This window comes from Drosophila bipectinata, chromosome 3L (assembly GCF_030179905.1).
Source record: "Drosophila bipectinata strain 14024-0381.07 chromosome 3L, DbipHiC1v2, whole genome shotgun sequence".
Classification (NCBI taxonomy): domain Eukaryota; kingdom Metazoa; phylum Arthropoda; class Insecta; order Diptera; family Drosophilidae; genus Drosophila; species Drosophila bipectinata.
This window is the reverse complement of record NC_091738.1, coordinates 21,720,371-21,738,379: the sequence shown is the minus strand read 5'-3', so window position 1 is coordinate 21,738,379 and position 18,009 is coordinate 21,720,371. Positions and strand designations below refer to the sequence as shown.

The 18,009-nt window shown below is 42.9% G+C and overlaps 1 protein-coding gene and 1 long non-coding RNA gene across 2 annotated transcripts in view; one reads left to right on the top strand and one right to left on the bottom strand.

The window, feature by feature from the left end:
• The window catches only part of Oct-TyrR (Octopamine-Tyramine receptor), a 29,411-nt gene extending 11,732 nt beyond the window's left edge, over positions 1-17,679 (bottom strand). Inside the window, exon 1 of the mRNA XM_017247116.3 lies at positions 16,924-17,679. The gene's annotated coding sequence lies outside the window, so the exon portion shown is untranslated. The remainder of the gene's footprint in view (positions 1-16,923) is intronic.
• LOC138926271 (uncharacterized) lies at positions 14,683-15,452 on the top strand. The gene is made up of 2 exons (XR_011442733.1): positions 14,683-15,240; positions 15,310-15,452. It is a non-coding gene; the product is annotated as an uncharacterized lncRNA (long non-coding RNA).
• Positions 17,680-18,009: the final 330 nt, after the last annotated feature.

Below are 18,009 nucleotides of genomic sequence, written 5' to 3'. Positions count from 1 at the left end.
ATCAAGGGGCCCAGGGCAGCATAACATGTTTCCGCTGCGAAAATATAAATACAAAGAGCAGGGGAATCTCTTTCTTGAACAGTACAGGTTTTCAATAGAATATTTAGAGCCTGGGGTCTCATTTTCCTTGGAGTCTATTTGTTTTATTTGATTTTTCATCGACAAAAATATGCATAGATCTATGAGATAGATGGTCAAACAGATAGGATTACGCCCACAAGAGCTTGATATCATTTTCAATAAAAGAAAGCAATTAAATCTTAAGAACTCGCACATTTTCAATAAAACATAGGTCTATAAATATAAATGAGACTAATCCCATTATAAACAAATTTTTAAAACTACATGTTATGTTCTTATGCCATTGGATTTGGCATTTTTTAAATTTATAACAAGGTATGCAATCGAAATGGTAGTAAATGTTTTTCTTAAAAAGGGTGCGCTTTTCTTCAAATTTCTTTAATTACATAAAATACTTTACAATAAGACTAAATACTGAACTAAGGTAAAATAAGGTAAAAGGTAAAGAAATAATAAGGTAAAATATGTGTAATATGTGTGAGGTAAAAAAAGATGTGTGATGTGGGGAGAAAAATTGAGTAAATTTAAGGGATTTTTCAGATGGATTTTGATATTTCTGTGTTTATTAAATAAAAACTGTTAATATACACAAAGTTTATATAAAAGCTCGCTGAATTGTCAAGTTCATGCTGAATTTCCGTTGATAAAAACCGATTATAAAATAAGTACATTTTTGGAGATTAAGAACCAAAATCATAAGAGCCAAGTTTTGTTTATCTTATGGCTCAGATCAGCGCCCAGAATCGCATTTTTCATAACCCAATTGTTGCCCATTTTTCCGGCAATTGCCTAAACTTTCCTTAGATAATATGCTGCCGTTCACCGCTGAACACTGATTTCCCAACAGAACTGGGAAGTTGAAAAAAGAACGCTTTCCCATTTCCCTCACATCACCTCACCTGCTCGTTTCTGGGCCGATACAATTGTCTGTATACTTAGCGCAATGTTTTGTCGGATTTATTTTTTTCTTTTGCCTGCCTGCCAGCCTGCCTTCTTGGGTTGAAGAACAAAAAGAACCAGAGACATCCATAAATAACTGATTCGATTTTTTAGGTATCGCCAATGCCTCAAGTAGTGTGTCGACAACTTTATGGCCCCCCAAATGGGGTCGGCCAGGGGCGAGGACGTGGGCGTGGGCGGAGGTGAAGTGCCCGGTGCCTGGGAAACTTTCGGTCTTCGCCTTTATTTTCCTGATGAATTCAACAAATATTGACAACGTGCGTGCCAAATACAAAATAAATCATAGTCGATTTTCGCTTTTATTTCCATTTCTCGTCTTTTCTTGCCTCGGTCTCGTATTTATTTACATGCCGGAAGAAGAACGCCGAGCGGCACCGAAAATGAAAACGAAGTCTCCGGCGCTGCGGCATCGACGCACGTCATTAACAGCTCGTTTCCCCGGGGGAGGGGGTGGGCGGTAAGGGGTGCCATCCATGGGGGTAGTGGGGGCGTTCGCCTTAGGCGTATATCTCAGTGTCATATTTGGTTTGTCCCTCGGGACCATATTCGAAATGGAAATCAGTTTATACATTGGCTTGGAAACTATTTTGTACTTGGTATTGAAATTGTTTGCCATTTCGATTTGGTTCTGGGGTTTGGGTGCAAGTAAGCTGTTTGTTTGGCCAGTGTGTCAATAAACCCATCTTTTTGTGGGTTTTTACGACCTTGAGAAGGGTATTATAGTTTTGGACACATATCCGTTCGTGCCTCTTAGTTTCAAAAGTTTTCGAACTCTAATCTTTTACAAATATGTGATAAAACTTAATCTGATGACTATATTCCATGGAGCCCATATACATACATAATTGGAAAATTTGAATAGGATTATTATGCAATCTATAAAGCTTTATATACTTGGACATGTAGACTACATAAGGAAATCTTATTCTTATTTTTATCTTAAAATAAATCTTAAATAAATAATCCAAAAATAGAGCCAGACCTATTTTTAATTAATTAAAAAAAAATATAATCGTTACACAAGCTTAAAATATCATCTGCTTTTCGATAATTCCTAATGAGAAATCAATAATTACTAATTCAATATTTTTTTTACTTTGAATAAAGTTTAGGATATATTTTATTAAAGGACCAAAATCGTACTATTATTTCCGCTAATTTCACCTATTTTGAACATAAATTGTTGACCTAATGTTTTTTCTTTCCTGCCAAACCTCTTCTGCTTGGCTCACCGTCAATATTTAGAGGAAATGGAGCAAGTTTTCGCATAAAAATTAACTGAATTGTCCAGCCAATTATCGAAACTCGATACCAATTAGTTTTTGTGGTCGTTTTCCCGGGCCCAGCCCTGGACGACTTGGCTTTTGATTCACTTTTACCCTGCTGCGGAAACTCTTTGCACAACTCCTGTTTGACATTCGGGAATCAATGAGCCTTGAATGTTGCCAAATTATTGATAGCACGCCAAATATAAACTCAAAGTGGGATCCAACCTTCCCCCTTCCGATCGGATCCCTAATGCGTCGCGTGGAGCACACAAAGCAAATTAGTTACGCCTAATTTGCAATTCATTGCAGGCAACAATTGACTTTGCCAATGATACAATTTGAATAGGCCCGACCCCCGACATTTCGGGGGCCCGCACTCCACATGTCTATGATTCTTCGGCTGTCTATGAGCAGCTCACTTTCCACGCGAACGCCTCGGGAGCCGTCTAAGATGATTGATTTTGGGGCTAAAGTGGAGCGGGGTGTCGGGAATTGAATTAAAAAGGCTCACACTTAACCCAAACCGTCAAGGACAAGGACGAAGAAATCATTTAAGAGATTATATGGGAGAATATTACAAAGAATTTTCAAGCAAGTTTAGTTGATTAATCAACTAAAGTAGATAATAAGATACCAAAGAAAGGCTGTAGATTGTATGATACACGGCACTTTTGTCGATAAATTATTTCAAGCTTATTTAACTTGCTTATTTCATTTCAATTTATTTAAGATACCTTCTTCCAGTTATATAAAATCTAAATAAATTTGTACACAAATATTCAACTCTAAAAGTACTGGGTAAGAGAACCCTCAACCCTAAGGCAAACGCATCTGAACCCAAGTTGCAAATGGCAATGCGACATTTTGTAATGTATGCAAGCTGTAAACCTTCGGTTAATGCAGACTTGCATCCCAGCATCCCAGGATCCAAAAGGCCAAAAGGAAAGTAGTGAACAATGGACTATAAATTATATTGGCTGAATTAATTTAGTTTCAGAGCATGGCTTGCAATTTTATCACCTGCTTGAACAGCAATTGCAAGGACACAGTCTTTGGGGCGCCACTTGGTTTCTATGGAACTCCACAGATGCACATCGTGTACGAGGGTCGTGTATCCATTTAGCAAATGCAACTCTCGCCGGGGTAGTTGCAAATATTTAGCTAAAATATGCCACACTTTAACATCCTCAGACAGCACAGAAATGGGAAGGACTCCACCTCCCCGCAGCCCGTATCCCTATCCCTGAGGCTCCTTTTGTTGCCGACTTGGTTGTATAATTTAATAAGGTCTCGTAAAAGGTATTGGTCCGGGCACCAGGCTAAAAGGAAGCACACCCGCACACACACTCCGGCCACGGTCTCTGTTATTGTTGCACGTTTTGTAGTTTTCGACAGGTGGGTGGTGGGCTGCACGGGCTGTGGCAGTAGGAGTGGGGGTGGGTGGGGAGTGCATAATTTCATTACGGCCAACGAACAAAAGCAACAGACGGACGGGGGTTCTGGGAGCAGGGATGCAGAAAAATGGGTTAAATATATGAGTACAAAAATTGAATTGGGAAAAATCAGTTAGAGATTGTATTGATTTTGTTGGATTTGTTTTCTCTAACCTTTTTAATAAAATTTCTTGGTTTATTTCTACTCTGTGTGGATGTCACATTACAAATACAAAACAATTAAAGCCAAGAAATCCAGTATATATACTAGTTCAAGGACTAGGACCATCATGTTAGTAAACAACCGGATAATAGTTTCCTTTAATCATTATTTTAAGTCGAGACATTATCCTGTGGATTGCTATTATTGTGCTCTCGGCTTGACAATCTGGTGTCTTTCCTGACCTCCCCTGACTTCCTAGCTGCTTCATAAATTTCAATTTATCTTTTAGGACCTCTCCGACACGCCCCAGACCGCCCACATTTATTTGCCGCAGTTGACAAGCAACATTAGGCTTGAAGACAGCAACAGAGCCGAGTGTGTGGCGTTTGCCTTCACAAAGTGCTCCTAATGGATAGTGCTCCTTGGGTAGTGCTCCTTGGGTAGTGTGTCCACGGCAGAGGCCAGTGAAAGGATCCGGAGGCTATCGTTTTTACGACAGGCCATTAAGTTTATTCTCCCCCCACTCGAAAGCCAGGTGAGAATAATAAATCGTTGAATTTCCTCAGGGCCTCAACACTTTAGACTTTAATCGATTCCACAAATATTTCAGAGTTCAACGAGGTAAACAAAACTTTTCATAATCGAATCGAGAGAAAGAAAGAAAAACTCGGATTTCGGTATCCCCCTGTCGAATGGCAAATCTATTGATTAATTCCAGGAGACGGAAACTTAATCAGTTCTTGTTTCGTTGTGGAAGTTTTTCATTAAAGTTTGATCCACTTTCTGCACCTGCAGGAAAGTTGAGCTCTTGAAAAGGAAAAAATGGAAAGGCGGGGGCGAAAGTTGTACTCATTAGCATGCGGTCCGGGGTCCTGCAGAGGATGTCAGCTTCTGCTTATGCGTGAGCAACTTTCAACAGCTGACAACAGTTTTGGCTGCTCGTGGGTTAAGGAGTGGCTGCGGCTGTGGCAGTGCCTGTGCCTGTGCTCCCGGAGGGCCCCAAGCCTAACCCTTTGGCCCGGTCCGAGTCCGGAGACAAAAGTGAAACAACACGCAAGCAAAAAAGTTGTTCTACGCTAGTTGTCGTTTTGTGGTTGCCTCAGTTTCAGCCTCTCAACCACAACCCCTCCAATCTCAAGTGTGTGCATCTGATGTCCTGACAAAACTGTCTGCAGCAATGAAAACGAAAACTGATGCCGTACACTCGGAAAAGCGGTTGAGTCGCTTTTTCCAGTGGTTTGTACCATTATAGTCGGAGCTTGAATATTACTCAAGCTGAGTACTTTTTGGAAGGACTCGCTAATAGTGCCTTGGGCCCTGTTAGGCTCCTCCCGTGACAAGCATTTTCGGCTAGTGTCCTGGGCCACTTTCGCTTGGCATTCCGCATCTCTGGCCTGCCCCCACCAGCTCACTTGCCAGACAAGTTGAGAGCAATCCACATGCATAGTTTTTCGAGTGCAATTAAGTGAAATTCGTATTAGTTAGTGGCGAAGGAGGGCGCTGGCGGTGGGCAGGACATGTGGCAGCAGCGAAGGACCTAGCCGTAGGATGAGCTGACACACCCGAGAGCCAAACTTGGACACGTTGCCACGAGGAAGCTCAACGCTGAGCCGCAGAGCCGCCGAAGGAGGCAAAGGAGCTAAAGGATCTGCCCAGAAATTCCGAGTAGCTGCAGGAAAGTTGTCGCTGCTGCTTCCTGTTTGATAATGTGAGTTACATGTACCACGCACTCGCATACAAAGCATGTCATTAAAAGTTACTCCGCTCCCAGCCGCGGCCTAGCCTCCAGCCTCCCCGCATCTTTATTGGTTGATTTCGGGTTACTTTGCAGCCGGCCCGAATGGCGCCAAATTATGCTCCTGTCAGCCCTAAAGCTGTGGCTCCTTTAATTTAAGTCCTTTGTGACAAACATTTATCGAGCTGATTACATTTTGATTCAGATGTTAGCGGGATTTAGGGGAATATGCCATTTCCTTTCATTTAATAAGTCAAGGATTATGGAAAGTATCACCCTATTCTAGCTTTCAAACTATAATAGATAAAGATAATAGTTTGATACATAGATAAAGTAATTAAGTTAAATTTCATAATTATGTTTTATCTCTAGAAACCATTTACTCATAGATGGTACACATTTTTAATTTAATTCTAACTATTATCCCGCTTCTAAATATAGTGCGTTGTATGATAATAATTGACAGAAAAGTTAATTGTATTTCCTTTCTAATTTATGTTTGGCTGATCAAAGAGCTCATGGTAATTGCCAAGTGGGTTAAGTTGTTCAACTAAATTGGTGGTTCGTTAAAAAGTTTGCGAGTTTTTAACGCGTTCCAATATTGCCAGTTTGCATTGCAAATACTGAAATGAGATAGTCCATCATTGAAGTTAATTGATTCTACTTCAAGAAGCTACTAACGTTGGACAAAAACTTATTCCGGATACACACTTTTTTAATGGAGAAAATTAGACTTCTCGGCTGTTAAGGCAGTTTCATTATTTTCTTAATTCGATCTAAGGAATTCCCTAGGTTAAAGTTCGGTCAACTTTTTTAATGGGGCTTCATCACAGGCTGTTCAGCTCTAAAAGCTGAAAGCTTTCATAACAACGGCCGGGGCAGGAAAAACATTTGCAACAACAGCACTGACCAACCACCCATCATACGAAAAGTAAACGAGGCAAGACAAAATTACATGAAAATATGTTTGCACAACTGGGTCGGGTCGTGTCCAATAAGTTCATCGCCGGGTTCCTGCAGCTTTTGTCACCGGCGACCGGGCATGTGCCTGCGTGTGGCATGTGACCGCGTATTTCGGTGTCCCAGTGTACCAGAGTCCACTGTCCATGTGTCCATGCTCGAGCGTCCATTTGGCCAGGAGCCGCACATCCGAGCCGGACACTCGCTGGGCCCCTTCGCCGGTGTATCCAATTCCATTAAAATCAATTTGTCTATTTATTTAACCGATAATCTGGCGGAGCTTCAACGGCCGGCACTGTAAAGTCCCGCCCGGTCTGAGTGGGCGGAACTGAAACTGGAACGGGGCGTTCGTAAATTGTAGATGTATTGAAAGGATACGACAGGTGACAGGAGCAGAGGGGTCAGGGAAGCCGGAGCAACCACTACAGTGCACTACACTACACTACTGACAGCCTGCTGCCCAGGGAAGGCTCTAATTTGTCAACATCAGGCCAGTGGAAATGTTTTAATTTTCTGCTCACACTTTGGCGACCAAACGTCGATTTATTATAGGCCCACCCGCAAGCCGCCTCCTGTTCTACGCTGCTTCTGTCCTTCTCCAGCTCCCTGTGGCGACCTGTGGGGTCGTCGGGGTCACCTCTGTGTAGTCAATATTTGCGTCAAAGTTGAGCATCATCTATGCAGGTGGAAGAGGTGAGGCGGCTGGGCGGAGGTGCGTTGTCGTAGTTTTTACGACACTATTAACATCATTGTGTATGTGTGATTTATGTGGGGGATGTGCCCCATTGCACCCGACACCCGCCTCCCCGCCAGCCCCATCCCCCAGTGTAATCGTGCCGCACTTGAACTTTGATGGCACTGCTTCCATGCTTTACTCCACAGAGCTCTGGCTCGTAAAAATTGACTTGGCGCCCAGAAAAGTAGGCAACATTAAAAGCATTAGGCCAAGAGCAAACACAAAGGACGAAGGAGCGACAGACCGAACGAGCAGCTGCCAGCGCAGATTTTGACATATGAGAAGCATTTCGTCCTTGTACATATATACCACTTAATTATATTTTAGGATTGGAGGGCCGCCTGTACATCCTTTTGCGGTTATTTGATGATTTTTTCGGGGCTCATCTCTTTTAATGAGATGAATCGATGGGTCTCGATTACATATTGATTTCTGAGAGGGTCATTTAGGGCCATCAACTTGGTATTCATAACTAGGAGGAACGATATTGTTAGCGGAGCCTGTTTTTGCCCGAAAAGTATAAGACAAAAATGACAACAGCCTTTTCAATTTTGAAATGTTTCCTTAAACTAAAGTGTCCTTAAAGTGCCTCAGGATTTAAAGACCGAGATAAGGTTGCTTTTTTACAGCCATGGAGTGCCCACATCAATAAAAAAATGGGAATACTTGGTCCTCCCTGAAGGAGAAGAGTGGGCGAGGGCCATGACTTCCACATCAGCGCGTCCGTTGACAGATTTGTCCTTACTTCAAAGTCTTTCTCTGTTGCCGGGTACTTGAAGCGCGAATAATTGAAATTAATAAATTGAATTTAATTGAAAAGCATTCGGAGCCGACTCGGAAAGCTAGACCCTCGATAAGGGGCCCTAGCGCCCCAGCACCAGACCTCGAGTCAATGAGTTGTGCATTTTCCAGTTCCATTTTCGTTTTACTTTCCCCAGCTGTGACTTGGCCTGGCCTACTCTTCCAGGCTGCTCTGCCTGGCTTTCAATTTCCGCTGCATAAATCTTTTAGCGTCGAGAACTGCGCGTCGAACGCAGAGGGACGAGGCTAATCGTCAGTGAATATTTCGTTTAGCTTCCCAGCTTGGCTTTTCTTGCGTCTGACCATTTGATTTTTCGACTTGGCTTTATGTTTGGCTCCCTTGTTTGTTCGAGTGCATTCTACTCACTGCTGTTGTGGCAGGATTTCTGGCAAATTGACCAACAAAGCATTAGCAAACACGGGATCCCAAACCTTGGGCTTTGTTTATGCGGCTTCCTAAGTGCAACATTGGCACAATGCAGTCTCGACAGAATGAGGAGGCACCCAGCAGTAAATACTCTTAAAGAAGCACTGTATTTTTAGGAAAAGGTTAAGGATTTCAGTTTTAAGTAGTGCTAGCGAGCTTAAAGCTGGGGCTTGGGGATTAAAACTCTTCCTTGAACAGCTGGCCCTAGGCCGGATTATTGATTCTGACAAAGGGCAGTTGACTCAATTAGTTGGCTGTCATTGATGGTTGGGAACAATCAATCACGGCGAGTGATTTGAGGAAGAAAAATGGCAAACAAAGGCATATCTGAACGGGGTGGGGGATTAAGTTAATTTGTAAACTTTTCTGCTATAATTCGGTAAAGTTGTTCTCAACTCTCGCCCGGCAAGTTGCCACAAAATGCGGCTTACCCCCAACGCTCTTCCTGATTTATCCTATTAACTGCTGCAAATAAACAGTCTTAAAGAGAACTGGCGCAATGTGGAATATAATCTGTGCACACTTGCCAAGTCCGTCCCTTCCGACGCCTCCGAATCCGGCTTAGACGTTCGGGCGCGGCAATCTGGTGACTTGAATGTCCTGATGATTGCCTTGCTTGACGTCACTCTGCCGACATTTTGATGGCTTAATTATAACCTTTTTGGCAAGAGTTCCGGCCTAGTCCCTATATTAATTGTGGCAGCGCCTCAAATATCCTGCACCCTCTGTTGATTTATCTGAAAGCATGTTTGATTAATCGCCCGAGCCGGGTGCGTCGGTGAATTATTGGTTGGCACATCGCACACTCACGCTCGACAGGTGTAGCAATTGATGGCCCCAAAAAGCATCATAATATCTGCCCCATACACAAGTCCCACCTCGATCCAGCCTCTTTCCGCAGAAACATGTGGCTGGAAACGGCGGCGACAAAAGCGCCTTGCCAGGAAATTCGGCAGACAGACAAAGTTTTCCTCAAGGCTCGCCGGAGAGACAAAAACTTGAGCCTCGGTCCTTGAAATTTCTGCAGCGCATACTCTGAGCCCCTTATTTTTAGATAAGACCCTGCCGAGACTACCATTCACACTCCTCGGGAGCTCAGGCCCAAAGACTTTGCCAAGTCCTCAAATTAGAATTTCTCTAATTTTGGCTAACTTGGTAAGGAATGGCATTTCGGGTACCAGACGTCTAGAAGTTCTTTTTGCCTGCAACTTTTATAAAGGGATTCTATCATTCAGTTCTTATTACAATTTATCCTCAATGATAATTCAAATGAGAGTCAAAGGGTGTGTAAAGCTCTTGAACGGGCTCTTTAAGTCTATAATACCTTTTTAAATATGTTGCAAAAATTTGGTAAATAAATTTAAATTATTGTTTCTTTTCCGGCTTCCATTTCATTTGAAACTCCCTCCGGGACAACATGAATGTTTCAGTTTTGTGTCATGTCCAATCTTCTTTATGGTTAGCTAAGCTCGGCTAAATTAAAATCAAACGCTTGAAAAATACCTGAAAAGTGTGTGATTGATGAGGTGGAGGCTTTCCGGCACGGGGCGGGAGCTGCTCACTTTGATTGCAGCCGCGCTGATGTGCAAATCATTTTCTTATTTGCCTTCTCTTTTGCCCAAAGTCATTCAACACACGCCAGCATTTTTAGGGGAAATTCTTTTCTTCTCCTGCTCGTCATCATCTCCATCAACATCATCGTGTGACATCAGTTTTGATGGAGCCGTCAAGGGAAGTTCGGTGTGGATTGGGTTTTTTGGGGGCTCGGAGGTGGGGCTCACGGTGGCATCCAACCATTCTACCACCACGTATGCCAGTCAAAAATGCAGTCATGCGTGGCTCAATTTCTTTCACTTACCCCGCCAAACGCGATGTCTCTGACAGTTAAATAAACCGAAAGAGCGCTGACGGAACAGGAAACTTAATTGCAAAAATAAACAGTTGGGGAAAGTGTTCAAGAAACTGCAACTTTGTAGGCGGAAGGATGTCGCTCACTGCCACTGATCACTGTGAAAATAAAATATATTAAAAATTCTCATTTTACATTCTTCGACTCGCATGGCCAATTGACTCTGGAATGGCCGCAAATGAACCGCCTGATTGTCTTCATTGATTCCCCGCCCATCCCGCCATCCTGCGACTCTCGGCGGAAAGGTGGCAAAGTGCTTCATTCCGTCCGATAATCAGCTACATTTATATGCGGCAGCCAGCTCCCAGGAGCGCCAGCAGCTGCCGACATTTAAAATGAACATAAATTAAATCATAAATTGCAACAATTTCCGGTGACAGCATTTACTGGAGCAGAGCGCGAAAGGCGGCATTGCAAATGAAAGTCGGGGGAAATCGAAAGGGAAATGATTTTTCAATGGCTGGTAAATAATTATTGTTCTGCCAAGCTACAGCTCTTGCTTCTGCTTCTCCTCTGGGGCATGTCTCGGTCCTGTTTTTCAAAATCCAATTAAACGTCAGACTAAAAGTGTCGATGGGCGGGATGGCTGGTTGTGACAGCTTGTTTTGGCCGAGGATTGGCCGGGATGGCAGCCAGCCAGACAGCCAAACAGCCAGTCAGCCGGGCCATTGTCTAACCCACTCAAAGAGGTGTCGCTTGTCATCCTGCGAACAAGGCCCTAAAAAACAACAAGCTTGACTATATAGATTCCCAGCGAGGCATTTTGATTTTCAAGCTGTTCTTTTTCAGCTATTCTTGGGGTTTAATGGATAGATGTTTGGTAGAAAAAAATAAGATTAGTAATTTTTAGTTTCTAGGTAGAACTTGGATCTTGTAGAGTAGCTGTTTTGTTCTCCGTCTTTACCACAAAATGTCATTCACTAGTTTGAAGTGCCTTGCATATTTTGTGGCCTATGCATTGGCTGAGTGCCTTATTCCATGGCAACCGTGGGCCTGTGACAAAACAGAAGCCTTCACACTGAGACACCCCCTGGCAGTCAAAGGATTGACCTTGTCCTTACCCTTTGCCGCTTGCCTTTCTCGGCTGGATCTTGGTCGTATCCGAGGCGCTTTGTTTATGTGCTTTGGCTCGGTAAGCGGGTCTCTGATTGCGGAAATTAGCTGGCTCCTAGTCCCTATCTGGCGTGAGCCGTGTTGTTTTCTTTCCACTTGATGAATATGCATGCCAGCTATTGTGGCCCATCTGCCGTTGCAACATTGGTGGCGCAACTGTCTCACCTTGGCGGAAGCCAGATGCCAGATGGCTGGCTGAGTTTGTTTGGTTTACGGCGCTGCGGTTGGCGGGGGCGGCAGTACGGGCTTGCGGTTATTAAAAGTGTCAAAAGCGTGCAAATAACGATGACAGCAACCAGAGCAATTTCAGTTAATGTCTTTCTGGTGCGGGTGAGTAATGTCATCCAGGTGTCAATCCTGTGGCCGGGGTTTGCTTTAAGGATGAGCATCAGATTTAATTGCCTCTAAGCGTGTGTGTTTTGACATTTTTGAAAAATATTAAGGGGTTTTTCATTAAAATTCTTGTTCTTTAATATTTTAAATCGCAATTAAAGGGATATTCCAGATTACACGTATTTTATAGTGAAATGGATGAACTATCCATAGCTATGGAAATAAAATTGAATTAAAGTGAAGCGGCTTGGTATTTATCTAACTTTAAGCCATAACTAAGCTATTATATATTATAGTTTGCTGCTCTTTAGAATTCTAAAACAAACACAAGCCCACATCATAATTTCCAAATCCTGACAGACAGAGAGAATCCTTGCGAACAAAGGTAACGAAAAGATAAAAAACTTCAAATGATAGCCAAACAAAAGAGAATAGTATTTTATACAAACTAAATATGGAGTATAGAGGTCGACACAATAGCATATTCAAATGTTTTCCTCTTTCAAAAAAAAAAAATTAGAAAATAAGAAAAATAAACAACCATTAAAAAGGCAATTATAGTCCCATTTGGGTAAAATTTTCGCTTGAAATCTTTGTTTCTATTTCTATTCTATTCAGATGGTCTCAAAAGATGAACATAGCTTGCCAATCTAATAATGCATTTTTTTAATGTAAAGCTTTAATAGGTATATTCCATAAAGTTTTTTTCCTTCCCAAAATAAAGTAAAAAAACGAAGTCCAAACATCGGAAAGGGCCTAATAAGAGCCGGCTACGACCAAAAAGTCAAGGACTGTGTTGCGCTTATTTGGAATTTGGCTAACACCGCGTGTGTTTTAGGACCGGAATAGGCTCGAAAATGTGAATAGACTTGGAAAGCCGGGCGGGGAGTCTCGGAAGGCCATTCAAAATAGGGACAGGAAGCGTAGCGTTTTTGCATTCACATTCCAATTTCAATTCCGTTCTCATATTTGCAACAAATTAAGGTGCCTCCGGGCCCCAAAAGTGGTAAAGAGGTTACAGACTTACATAAAGCCCACATGGTTGGCCGAATTTAGCGAAATTTCATGCGTCTGCTTATGGTTGTATGGTTCCTGTTAAAAGCACCTGAGAATTATGTAATTAAAAGTCGGGGAAGTGCACAAAGGACTTCTTTTGTTAGGCTGCGCCCAGGCAATCAAATATCGCCGCCCAATATCAAAAGGTGCAGTGATATTATAATAAGCTTAAGGCCGTTTCTTTTGTCTCCTTTGCGCGAAATAAATATTCCTGCGAGCCAAAGACTGAGCAGAAAATGTGAGGGGGCGGAACAGGCAAGCTGCTGATGAGATGCCTTTGACTGCAGCTTGACAGTGCCGCGTTGGTGCATGTACTCTGCCACACTGCACTCCCATCCCCATGCACAGCCCACAACCACACCCCTCCGCTGGGGAAAATGCAAAAGAAAAGCTTCGAAAAGCAGATGCCGTCGTCGCGACCAAGCTGAGTGAGTGATGTGGCAACAATTTTTTATGCACGTCCAGCAAACAGCAGCTACAGTGTGTATTGGCTAAGTTGTGCAGCCCCAATGAGGCGTAAGTAATCCAATCAACAGAAAAAGAATGGCAAGAGCTAGTTTGTTACCATTGGGCTTTAAAATGATAGTCCTTTTCTTGAACCCTTTAATAGAATCATTCTTTTCAAGTGCCTTACTGTAGTTCATTCCACTAAAAGTTGTATGCATCATCTTCAGTGTGGCGCGCTAGTTCGCACCATCTAAAAGCGAGAAATTAAAATCTTAGAGCAGCAAATTGTGCGCATTGAGGCGACAGGGCCAGAAGCGGCCAAAGCGGCTAAAACGGATGAGAGGTTCAGGGACTAATTGAAGAGCCCGCACATGAATTGGACTGGCCCGAAACCTGGTGATTAATGAATGATTTATGCGCTAGAAAGTGTGTCGTAATTATCATATTATGCAAATTAGGGAAACCAGCAGAAAAACCGGCTGGAAAAACTTTCTTTTTTGGCTAAACAAGGAGCATTCAGATTAAGGCTTGTCAGTCAGGCTGTGTTTTCAATTAAAATGCGGCACGCTCCATTTGGCCTAGACCATAGAAGCTGGCTGATAAGCGGCAAGTTCGTTCCTTAGCCCTCATAAGTATGCAAGGCCACTGGCTTACTTTGTTTTTCCGCCCAAAGCACCAAGGCCTTGCCAGGCAGCCAATGTTTAATAATTGCTTTGTTCTAATTAAAACTTTTTGTCAATATTGAGGCAACGGAGAAGGGCTTTTGGTAAATACAATTGCCAAAAAATTGCAATTGTCGAGGGCGCAACTCAAATAAAAGACCTCGACTAGTGATACCCTAGCTCTCAAAAATCCAATTTTAAAGATATTCTTTTAGTGGCAGACCCATTTTCAAATAAATTGGACTCAATAGATTTCCAAACGAGTTTTGGCTTGGAGATGCGATGAATGGGCGACATGTATTAGAAATAAAATAGGAAAATGCCAATGACGGCTCGGAATGAAAGGGGTTCTTGCTAATTTGTATCCGTATTGTGGTTGAGTGCATGTTGGGAAAGCCAAGCCAAGCCAAACCAAACCGAACAGATCGGATTCGAGGAGTCGAGCTCAGTGACTGCGGCACGTACTGGTGGCCAAAAAGCAGTGAGCCGGAACCCGGAGCTCGGAGCTCAGCTCTGGGATAGCCTTGACGAATCGCATTATTATGCAAACCGCAGCCCAAACTTTCCCTACTTTTATTTTACTTTGGTCTCCTTTCATTTCCTGTGAATGTTTTTGGCTCTTAAAATAATTTTCATCACGCCCGCTGATTGATTGATTGGTAGATGGATGTCCCCAGCCCGTTCGGGCCATTCAATTAAATGAATGCATTAAGGCTGATGTGCACCAAGGAGCACGGTATTGGATGTAGATTGCTTGCTCGATTGAATTTATTTTAATTGTGGTTATTGGGAGTGCCGAGCTATTAAGCGCAAGAAAATAATTAGCCGGTGAATCAGTATATCCATCGTGGCGTATGCGTGTTGGGGGGAAATAATGTTCTGCCATCGCAAGCACTCGATAAGCCAGAAAAAAATGCTTGTTTAGTTTATGGATGACTTTCCAAACAATCGAATGGATTGGCTGCGACTGCGAGGCGGATACGCGATGTTAAATAGGAATTTCATGGATTTATTTGGAACACCTATTGATGGAACGGCTGGAGCGCAGCGGGAGGCCTTTAATTTCCCCACAGAATACACAACAAAATTCATTCATTAAATCACCGAGGATTTCACTCGTAATGCAGATGAGCCCGAACAACTTGCAACTTAATTTGTAAATTTAATTATTTTTCAATTACCATTTTAATTGATTTATAGGACAACATCATTTACCATTCCGCAGCCATCCCCGCCCCCGGCCGGGCCCCAACGTGTCATTAATTTCGGTTGGCAAACATCTTCGGGGGCCAGTGTAAATCATTGTCAATTTAATTGAAAAGATTAAACATTAAAAATATCAATATTTTATTGATTGCCCAGCCAGGACTTAACTGCATTAATTTTGATGTCCCATTGAAGTACTCCGCGTCTCCGTGTCTCTGTTTTGTGTGTACTTTTTATTAAATCTCTGTCAGAGGTAAATAAAATGTCACCGCAAATGTTTGCTTCGAATGCAAATGAAATCGGGCGGACCAGATAATAAATGATGGTGTGGACCTTAAAGATAAATTTATCATTCCAACGGAACAGAATAGGGTCGAATGGAAGTAGTAGTCTCATCGATTTTTACTTATTTGGGTGTTTCGCTCTGTTATAAAGGCGTCGCTTAATCAACAGACCCAGGGCAAATTTATAAATATGTAAGCATAAAAATACATAGAAACAAAAGCTTAAAGAGTTGTCGGTCGCCGTGACAGACAGGCAACAAAACACCAACTTGTGAATTATTAAAAATGCTTTTAGAGTTCATCGAGCCGCAAACCGTAGCGTCGTTGACTAAACGTTGGCCTCCGACCCGATGTCGGGTTGTAAGTTAAGTGCAGCTCATATACATACTTTTATAAGTATATATGGAGCTTCCGTATATTGTACGTATGGGTTATACGTTTACGCAAACATACGAGCAAGCACGTGGATTTGCGTCTGTGTCAAAGTCTTATTGAAATTTTCATGAGACGGCGGTCCGAGCAGATAATGTGGCATGCCTTTTGATTAGATTTTATGTAAATACTTTCTGGGCAACAGGCCCAAGGAACGGCGTAGCGGGGGAGTGCTGAGAAGGAGCAACCACAGAACGCAGACCGGAAAAATCAAATAAATATATAATCATGCGGTTGGCGCGAAAGTAAGCCGCGCTTTTCAAATTGGTATAAATGCGGCACGCACTGGGACAGTCGCCTCAGCTTGCCTCGCCTCGCCTCACCGGGGTGCCTGCCCCAAGGGCGTGTATCTGGGACTCTCACTCCGATTGTGTCAGGACTAGGTCTGTTTCCTGAAAGCCACAACATGAAGCGAAATAATATTCATGTTGCTGAAAGACGAATCGCGGCCCCGAAGAAACACTCGCCCCACTCGCCACCGCCACCTGAAAGAACAGCCTTGGCCCGAGAAGTTTTTAGGTGGCCCGCACTTGGGGAGCTGTGCCGTTTAATTAATTAAAGGTGTTCAAATAAAATACGGCGCCGCACTTGGGAAATTTGCCTTTTCCCCCGTTACTCACATGTTCCTCTTTGGGCTTTCGAGTATGTTTCTTTGCGCGGTGACTTAGTTATGCCAGTTATTTGTGCGTTTTTTATTCCACAACAAAAAAGGAAAAGCAGTACTTTCGGGTGGGGGAAAGGTGAGCTGTTCGACGCAAAATTTTCCTTGTGAAGTGCTCCTTTGAAGATTTTTGATTGATACGTAATTATATTGTAAACATGCTCGAATATAATAAAAATAACAAGGAATCTTCGAGGTCGATGGGTTATAAATACATTTTTCTTCTAATAAAATGTATCAATATTTGTTTGCTTACCTGCGAGTTTCAAATAAATGTTTGCTGCGAGTTTTTCGACTTTCTTTGACCTTTTTATGCTACTGCCACTGCACGTTGCACGACTGTTGCCACAAATATTATGTTTGACATTTCATTTGATTATGCTTGAGTGGTATTCGCAAGTCATAATTGTTGGCAATTTATTTATTACACAAGAACAAGTCCGGTTAATTGGTTTATTTCTGGTCTGGGGGAACTCATTTCAACAGTTTTCGGTTTCCTCACGGTTGCACTGCCACACGAACAGAGCCAGACTAACTTTCACACTGGAAACTTTGCGGTTGGTTTCTTATTCCTGCGCGTAATGAATCGATGAAGATCGAGAGACAATCGATTCGAATTCAATTTGCGTTGACGTTGTCGGCAAAGTTCTTATTGGCTGGGAAATTGTCACTTGAACTTTTGCGGGAATTTCTCGACCTGGAGCCTGGTGCTGGTGCTGATGCCACCGCTACTGCTAATGCCGCATCATCATTATCGTCATCCTCGTTGTCAGAGCCAGAGCCAGAGATGGAGCCACGGCAGCTTCCGACGTTCGCGTCCACACCCAGCGACGGTTCGACGGAATTAACGGAACTAAGTTCAACTAACGGGAAGCGAAGCCTTCGACGTATTCATGTTCGGATTTTGACGCTCGGCAATCCGAACCGAGGAGCTTCGCCGTCGGGAAAGCAGTGCAGCGCTCTCTTAGACCTGCTCTCTTAGTTGCCAAACTGTTGATTCTCCTCGCTGTCCGAAATGGCATTAAACTCCGCCAAAATGGTTGATGCCTGAAACATGGCTTCTAGTCACTTAAGGATGTAGTCTCATGTGTGAGGTTGAAAAAATCGATTTTTTTTTTTCACATATTTCGATAGTATTTTTTATTAAGAATGTACTGTTGAAGTTTCAAATAAAAATATCAAATAATGACAGAGATACAGCCCATAATCAAGAGCGCGCCTACACCGAAAAGTATGAGTTTCTCGGTAGCGTCTATACTTTAAACGCGTTTTTCTCGGAACGACATTTTTGTGTGCGGCGCAGGTGATTCACAAAATTCTATGGTACCGATCTAGCTGAAAT